This window comes from Apodemus sylvaticus, chromosome X (genome assembly GCF_947179515.1).
Source record: "Apodemus sylvaticus chromosome X, mApoSyl1.1, whole genome shotgun sequence".
NCBI classification, from domain to species: Eukaryota; Metazoa; Chordata; class Mammalia; order Rodentia; family Muridae; genus Apodemus; species Apodemus sylvaticus.
Genome location: NC_067495.1, coordinates 108,360,236 through 108,367,537, shown reverse-complemented (window position 1 = coordinate 108,367,537; position 7,302 = coordinate 108,360,236). Strand labels below are relative to the sequence as shown.

The 7,302-nt window shown below is 50.1% G+C and overlaps 1 pseudogene; it reads right to left on the bottom strand.

The window, feature by feature from the left end:
• Window positions 1-1,767: 1,767 nt before the first annotated feature.
• LOC127674642 (uncharacterized) lies at window positions 1,768-6,961 on the bottom strand (annotated as a pseudogene).
• Between the last annotated feature and the right edge of the window lie 341 nt (window positions 6,962-7,302).

The window sequence follows — 7,302 nt, the reverse complement described above, 5'->3', positions numbered from 1 at the left end:
ACGAGAATAGGTCCTGTGAGGGTGGAGAGCAGGGTGGTCATCTACGGAGATTTGGAATATCAGGACTCAAACCATCCCTGTTATTCTACCTGCTCTCGTTTTCTTTTTTCTAGCCTTTCTCGGAGCTTTTGCATAGTCTCTCTAACTACCCCGGTGTGGTCTGCCTAAAAGCAACATTCTTCTTTTAGGGCCGCGCATAGTCCTCCCTCTTTCAGAAATAGCAAGTCTAACCCTCTCTTGTTTTGTAGGACCACTTCTTTTAGGGAAGTCAGAGATTTCTTTAAAGCGTTGATGGACTTTTCTAGCATTTCTAAATCTTCATTTATGGCTTCTTTTAGAGACTGAAAAGACTGAGCTCCTTGTCTACTTTCTACTAGAGCCGTCACACCTGTTCTCACTCCTGCCGCAATACCGGCCCCGATCATCATTGCCAGGGTTATTGAAATTGGCTCTCTTTTACTCCTTGTGTGATCCCTGTCTTCTAAATAAGAAACAGGATGGTAGTACACTCGGGGCAAAAGTTGAACCATGACACAAAAGTCTCGAGTGGGCTCAAAAACACTGGTAGATACACAAGGGGTTGATCCGGTGTTGCAGGCCCACCACCCAACTGGCGTGGGCACAAGATAATGACTGGAGCTGGTTCTACTTATGGGATGTACTTGACTACACAAATGGCGGTGGGAGGGTGGCGGTGTTCCTATACATAGGCCGGCATTTCCTCCCGCTGTTGTTACGTCAGTAAGGGTTAATGTTTTCCCAGTACCCCAAGAGCAAGAGGCATGAGTGCTTGTCTTGTTAAAATCTCTATTATAAGCAATCCCCTCATAATAAGGGGGGCCTGAGGACAAACACAGCCAGCAGTTGGTAGTGGCTCCATCCAGGATCAGTGCTATTTAAGGCATAATACGCCCCTCTGACTAGATTGAAAAGCCTCTGCCCCGTGGATGGAGATGTGGGAGCGGGAAGGGTGGTCACTCTAAGAATAGAATGTGAGGTTACAGGGGCTGGTGGCCGAGGCCTGGCGGGTGGGCCTTGTTCGGGGAGGACTCTGTTAGGCCCAACAGGTACTATGGGAGGCTTTTCTATGGTTAACTTGATCTTAAAGATTACACCAGGATCTGCTCCAGAAGCATGTATCCTTAAGCCCCAACTGTTTCCCCTAAACCAGCTCTGGCGTTCTTGTCTCTCTTTGTTGGTGAGCTTGATGAGGATTCGGTTACAATAATTACCTTTACAGGCTCCATTTGGACTATTACATTGAGCGCATCTACTTTCAGGGTATTTGGAACTATCCTTCTCTCTTTGGTTAGACCTGTCGTAGCTACTGTTTCTCTTCACTGTAATTAAGTCTCAGAAGGAAGACGGAGTCCAGTAAATGTCTCCCATCATCTCGCACCCCCAGGTGGCACAGTAAAAGTCTGATGCCCCCCCCCACATTTATGACGGAGGCTCCGGACTTGTCCCTGGGCTGGACACACATAGAAGGATGCGGACCTGAGATTTGTACGATAAAATTGTCCCGAACACCCATATGTACTTCTAATCTCACTCGGAACACACTGGTTTTCAGGTGGGGGTTTAAGCAAATCAGTATGGTCTGGAATATCTCGTGAAAGTGATCCCACAGCTAACTTACAAATATCAGGCGTGAGATCTGGCCACCATACCCAAGGGGGGTGCGTCGCAGTTGTAGACCAGACAGGGTTCCATTCTTCATTGAGTACCTCCCAAGTCTGCCAAATCGGTGTGTGGGTATTGAAATTTTCATTTAACATTGTTCTGGCGACGCAGGCACAGCTTAAGAGGATTATCAGTCTTTTCCAGGATCTACTCATCTTAATCGGGTCCAGAGGGTGGGGCTTTCTTGACGTGCAAGGCGTGGACCCAGGTAGGGATTCCTTCTACCTTTATAGCAGTTGGCGTGGTCAGCAGCACTAGGTAGGGTCCCTTCCACCGAGGCTCAAGGTTCCCAGCTCGATGTCTCCTTACCAGTACTGTATCTCCTACTTCAAAGCGATGCGGCACTTGGAGGTCGTCTGCTGTGTAGGTCTCTTTTAACTGCTCCCAGATCTCCCTTCGGATGATCTCTAGGGCTTTTAACCGGGCTAGAAGGCAAGATGGGGGGATGAAGGAGAGGGGTTCGTCAGAACAAGCCTTTCCTTCTGTGACTATATGGATGGGCGGGGGCGCCCCAAACATTAATTCAAAAGGTGTTAGACCTGAAGCTCCGGGGGTATTCCGAACCCTGAACAGAGCATAGGGGAGAAAAGCTGCCCAATTATTCCCGCCGGTCTCTAAGGACAATTTAGTTAGGGTCTCTTTTAGAGTTCTATTTATTCTCTCTACCTGTCCTGAACTCTGGGGTCTATAGGCACAATGTAACTTCTAATTTATTTCCAACTGTTTGGCCAATCCCTGACTTACCTGGGCGACGAAGGCAGGTCCGTTGTCTGACCCAATTACCTTAGGTATTCCAAAACGAGGAAAAATGTCTTCAAGTATCTTCTTGGTTACCACGTTAGCCGTCTCTCTTTTGGTGGGAAAAGCCTCTACCCACCCTGAGAAAGTGTCTATAAAAACTAGGAGATATTTATTTCTATACTTTGCTGGCTTTACCTCGGTAAAATCAACTTCCCAATAGGTCCCCGGTCTATCCCCTCTTAAACGTTTTCCGCCATGGGTTTTGTTTGGCACAGCGTTAGTGAGTGCACAAGCTTGGCAATTCTTTACTAAGTCTTTTACCATCTTGTGTAGTTGTGGGATATGATAAGGGGACTTATCGACCAGCTTTATCATCTTCTTTTCTCCTAGGTGGGTGAGGCGATGTACATTAGCCAGGTATTCTTCTCTTCTCTTGTGAGAGTCTGTTTTTCTAGAGTCTTTTCAGCTGGCTGTGATGGGGCTTTAAGGGTTAGAATTTGTGGCCCTTGTGCTGCATCTTTTGCCACCCGGTCCGCCATTTGATTCCCGTTTTCTATCGGCCCGTTCCCCTTTTGATGTCCTAGGCAGTGAATGATTGCCACTTTACGAGGCAAATGAACAGCTTCTAGCAGGCTAAGGATTTCTTCTTTGTTCTTAATTTCCTTGCCAGTGGAAGTTAATCGTCCGCGTTGCCTGTATATTGCCCCATGGGCATGAGCGGTTGCAAAGGCATACCGGCTGTCAGTGTAGATATTGACAGCCTTTTTCTCTGCAAGCCTCAAGGCCTGGATCAGTGCAATAAGCTCTGCCTTTTGAGCTGATGTCCCTTCGGGCAAACCGCTGGCCCATATAACAGATTTTCTATCCACTATCACTGCCCCAGCCCTCCGCTTACCTTCTACCATGAAGCTGCTGCCATCGGTGAACTAAGTCATGGCCCCAGGCCAGGGACGGCCAGATAAGTCTGACCGGATCCCCACCTCCTCGGCCAATATATCTCCACAGTGGTGTATGGGGGCTTCGTCACCTTCAGGTAGTAAAGTGGCAGGGTTGAGAATAGCAGGTGGAGCAAAGGTCACTCGCTCAGTCAGCAATAAACTCTGATAGTGGGTCATCCTGGCATTAGTCATCCAACAATCCGGGGGCTGTCAGATGATGCTCTCGAGGGAGTACGGGGCCACTATGGTCACATTCTGGCCCATGGTCAATTTATCAGCGTCTTTTACTAGCACCGCAGTAGCTGCAATTGCCCTCAAATATGAGGGCCATCTGCTGGCTACTGGGTCTAATTTCTTTGACAGGTAAGCTACAGGATGCTTCTAAGGTCCCAATGTCTGAGTAAGGACTTCTCTTGCTATTTTATTCTTTTCATCGATATATAGGGTAAAAGGCTTTTTCAGGTCTGGTAGTGCTAGGGCGGGGGCCTGTAGCAACGCCTTTTTAAGGGTTTCGAAAGCCAATTGGTGTTCCTCTGTCCACACAAATTCTCCTTTTTCTTTGGTCAATGGATATAAGGGGGCTGCCAGGGTGGCAAACCCTGGGATCTAGAGTCTGCAGAACCCTGCCGTTTCCAGAAACTCTCTTACCTGGCGAGGGGTGGTTGAGGTTGGGATCTGTGTCACTGTCTGCTTTCTGGCTTCTGTGAGCCATCGCTGTCCATTCTTCAGGGTGTATCCTAAATATGTCACCTCCGTTTGGCACAGCTGTGCATTTTTAGCTGAAGCCCGATACCCCAACTCACCTAACTCAGCCAGGAGATTCTGTGTCCCACGCTCACACTCCTCCCGTGTCTCTGTCACAAGAAGAAGGTCATCTACGTACTGCAGGACGGTCACGCATGGATTGCAGGCCCAAAAAGGAGCCAAGTCCCTATGTAAGACTTCATCACACAAGGTTGGGGAATTCTTGAACCCTTGAGGCAATCTGGTCCATGTGAGCTGTCCTGTTCGGCCGCTCTCAGGATCCCGCCATTCGAAGGCAAACAGGGGTTGACTGTTAGGGTGCAATCTCAGACAAAAGAAGGCATCTTTAAGGTCTAACACTGTATACCAGGCTCGTTCAGGCGGCAGTGTGCTGAGCAGATTGTAAGGGTTGGGAACAGTGGGGTGTATATCTTGTATTCTCTTGTTAACTTCTCTAAGGTCTTGCACAGGGCGATAATCACCTATCTCTGACTTCTTTACTGGAAGAAGGGGGGTATTCCAAGCAGACTTACAGGGGACCAGGATCCCTCCGCAGATTAGACGGTCGATGTGAGGACGTATCCCCTCTTGAGCTTCCTTTCTCATAGGGTACTGATGAACCCTGATGGAAGTGGCCCCAGACTTGAGCTCTACCAGTATTGGAGGGGCCTGTCTTGCCATTCCCATTCCCCCTGTTTCAGCCCAAGCCAGGGGAAACTGATCAAGCCAGTCCTTTAGCCCCTCAGGGGCGGTAACCTTTAACCTCTTTTGATAAATCCGATACTCTTCTCCTAATTGCAAAGATAGTTCTAATGCTTGGGGGGGGGGGGAACAGCTCTCCAGGACAATTCTGGCCCGGAGGAGGTAAAGGTTATTTGTGCCTTTAACTTTGTGAGCAAATCCCGTCCCAATAGAGGTATGGGGCATTCGGGAATGACCAGAAACGAGTGAGACACTACACTCTTTTCCAAGTCCACTGTCCGAGAGGTGGTCCACGGGTAAGATTTTTGTCCCATGGCCCCGACTACTAGTGTTTTTTTTATTTTTAGTCTTACCCAGAGGAGCTTGTAGTACCGAATATTCCGCACCTGTGTCAATCAAAAAATTTATGGGAGTCCCCTCCACATGCAAGGTTACCCTAGGCTCGGGGAGGGGGGCCGAGCCCCGCCACCCCTAGTCGTCATCGCTCTCGAGGGACAATATCTTTGTCTCTTGTTTTCTCTTGGGGCACTCACGGGCCCAGTGTCCTTTTTCTCTACAGTGAGCACATTGGTCTTTCCCCAAAGGAGGATGGTCTCTTCTGGGTCTCCGTGGCTCCTGCCATCTTCCGCCTCCCAGGTTCTCTAACTGTCTACCCCTTTCTCTCCTATCTTTGCCTATTACTGTGGCCAGTATCTTAGTCAAAGTTTTCTCTTGTCTCTTTTCTCTCCTATCTTCATCCTTTTTTTCTCTCTCTTTTCTCGCTCCTGCTTCTCTTCTTCTGTCTCTCTCTTGTGATACACTTTCTCAGCCTCTCTAACTACATCTCTTATTGTATAATCCTGCAGTCCCTCGATTCATTGTAATTTCCTTCTAATATCAGGGGCTGACTGCCCGATAAAAGCCATGATTACAGAGGCTCGCTGCCCCTCAGATGTAGGATCAAAAGGGGTATACCTTTTGTACGCCTCCATGAGCCTCTCCAGGAAAACTGAAGGGGGTTCAGTCGGTCCCTGCATGACCTCTCTTACCTTAGCCAAATTTGTGGGCGCCCCTGAGACCTGCCACTAGAGCCCGGCGATAATTGGACAGCCGTTCCCTCCCTTGTACTGTGTTATAGTCCCACTGGGGGCGCATCAGGGGAAATCCCTCATCTATCCCACCTGGGGTCTGGACAAGGTGTCCAGCGTTGTCCCGAACGTTCTTTCGGGCCTCCAGGACTATCCTCTCCCTCTCTTCAGTGGTGAACAGGGTCTGCAAGAGCTGCTGACAATCGTCCCAAGTGGGCTGGTGTGAGTACATCAGGGACTCTATTAGCCCTGTGAGTCCTGCCGGATTATCTGAAAAAGGAGGGTGGTTAGTTTTCCAATTATACAGGTCAGAGGAGGAAAAAGGCCAGTACTGTAAGAGCTGTAAGGCATTTTGTTCATTTGGTCCTGGGGGCAGCCCAACAGCTCTCAGGGGAAGGGCTACTGTGGAATCCGCTGGTCCCTCGGGGGAGGCACCCCGCCGGCTTCTCGTTCCTGCGGAAGGACCTTCACTTTCCCCAGACTCGGGAATTGGAGCAGGAACGGGGGGGGGGTGTTTATTGGGGCTGAGGGTTGAGGTGCAGGCTGCGGGGTATGGCGATAGGGTGGGGGAGTGGGCCACTCAGGGATCTCTTCTATCTCGGGGTAAATTCTTGGGACGGGCGCAGGAGAGATGTCATCTTTCTTTGTCGGTGGTTTCAGTTCCTCGTCCGCTGCGGGTGTGCCTTCTCGAACGGCCATGATTAATGAGCTCGGAAGACCGTCAGGATGGGGCTAGGTTGATGTAGGGCAGAATGGCCTCGGCATTAGGGGGTGGTTGGAGGTGAGGAATGGTCTGACCCACTCAGGCGGGGATTGGACCAAGTCCTCCCATACTATGATGTACGGCTGCTGGTCTGGATGAGCCCCTGGTCCTTCCTGAAAAACAACAGCTTTAACAGCCATGATGGTGGGAAAGTCAAAGGTTCCGGCTGGGGGCCAGCCAACCCAGAAGGTGGGCCATTCCGAGGCACAAAAAGTTTGCCAAGGCTTCCTCTTAATTTCTACTGACAAGTTTCGTCCTCTGGCCCTAACGTCCGTCCAGTGGTCTAGGGTCAGGGATAAGGGAGTCGTCACAGTCTGCCCCATTTTACTCAACAAAAGGCACAAAAACGAGACACAAACAACAGTCACAAAGACGTCCATGCACACTCTCCCACGCCTAGTTCTGAACAGCCAACCAAACGTGACCTCTGAGGGTGCTTGGTCTCGCACTCTCCCCTTCTCCGGGAGAAGAAGCACCCCGTCTCCCTCGTTCAGAAACAGCACGGTCAGTTTCTCCTGACCGGGTCCCACCCTAGGAGCATCCTCCAGGGCTGCAGCGTGCGATTCTAGGGCGTCCCCTTATCGCAGCCACTGGGTCCTCACGGGCTGCAATGGCAGCTGCAAGAGCAGGGTTCCTCGTCTGCCCTAATGTACACAAACCGAAA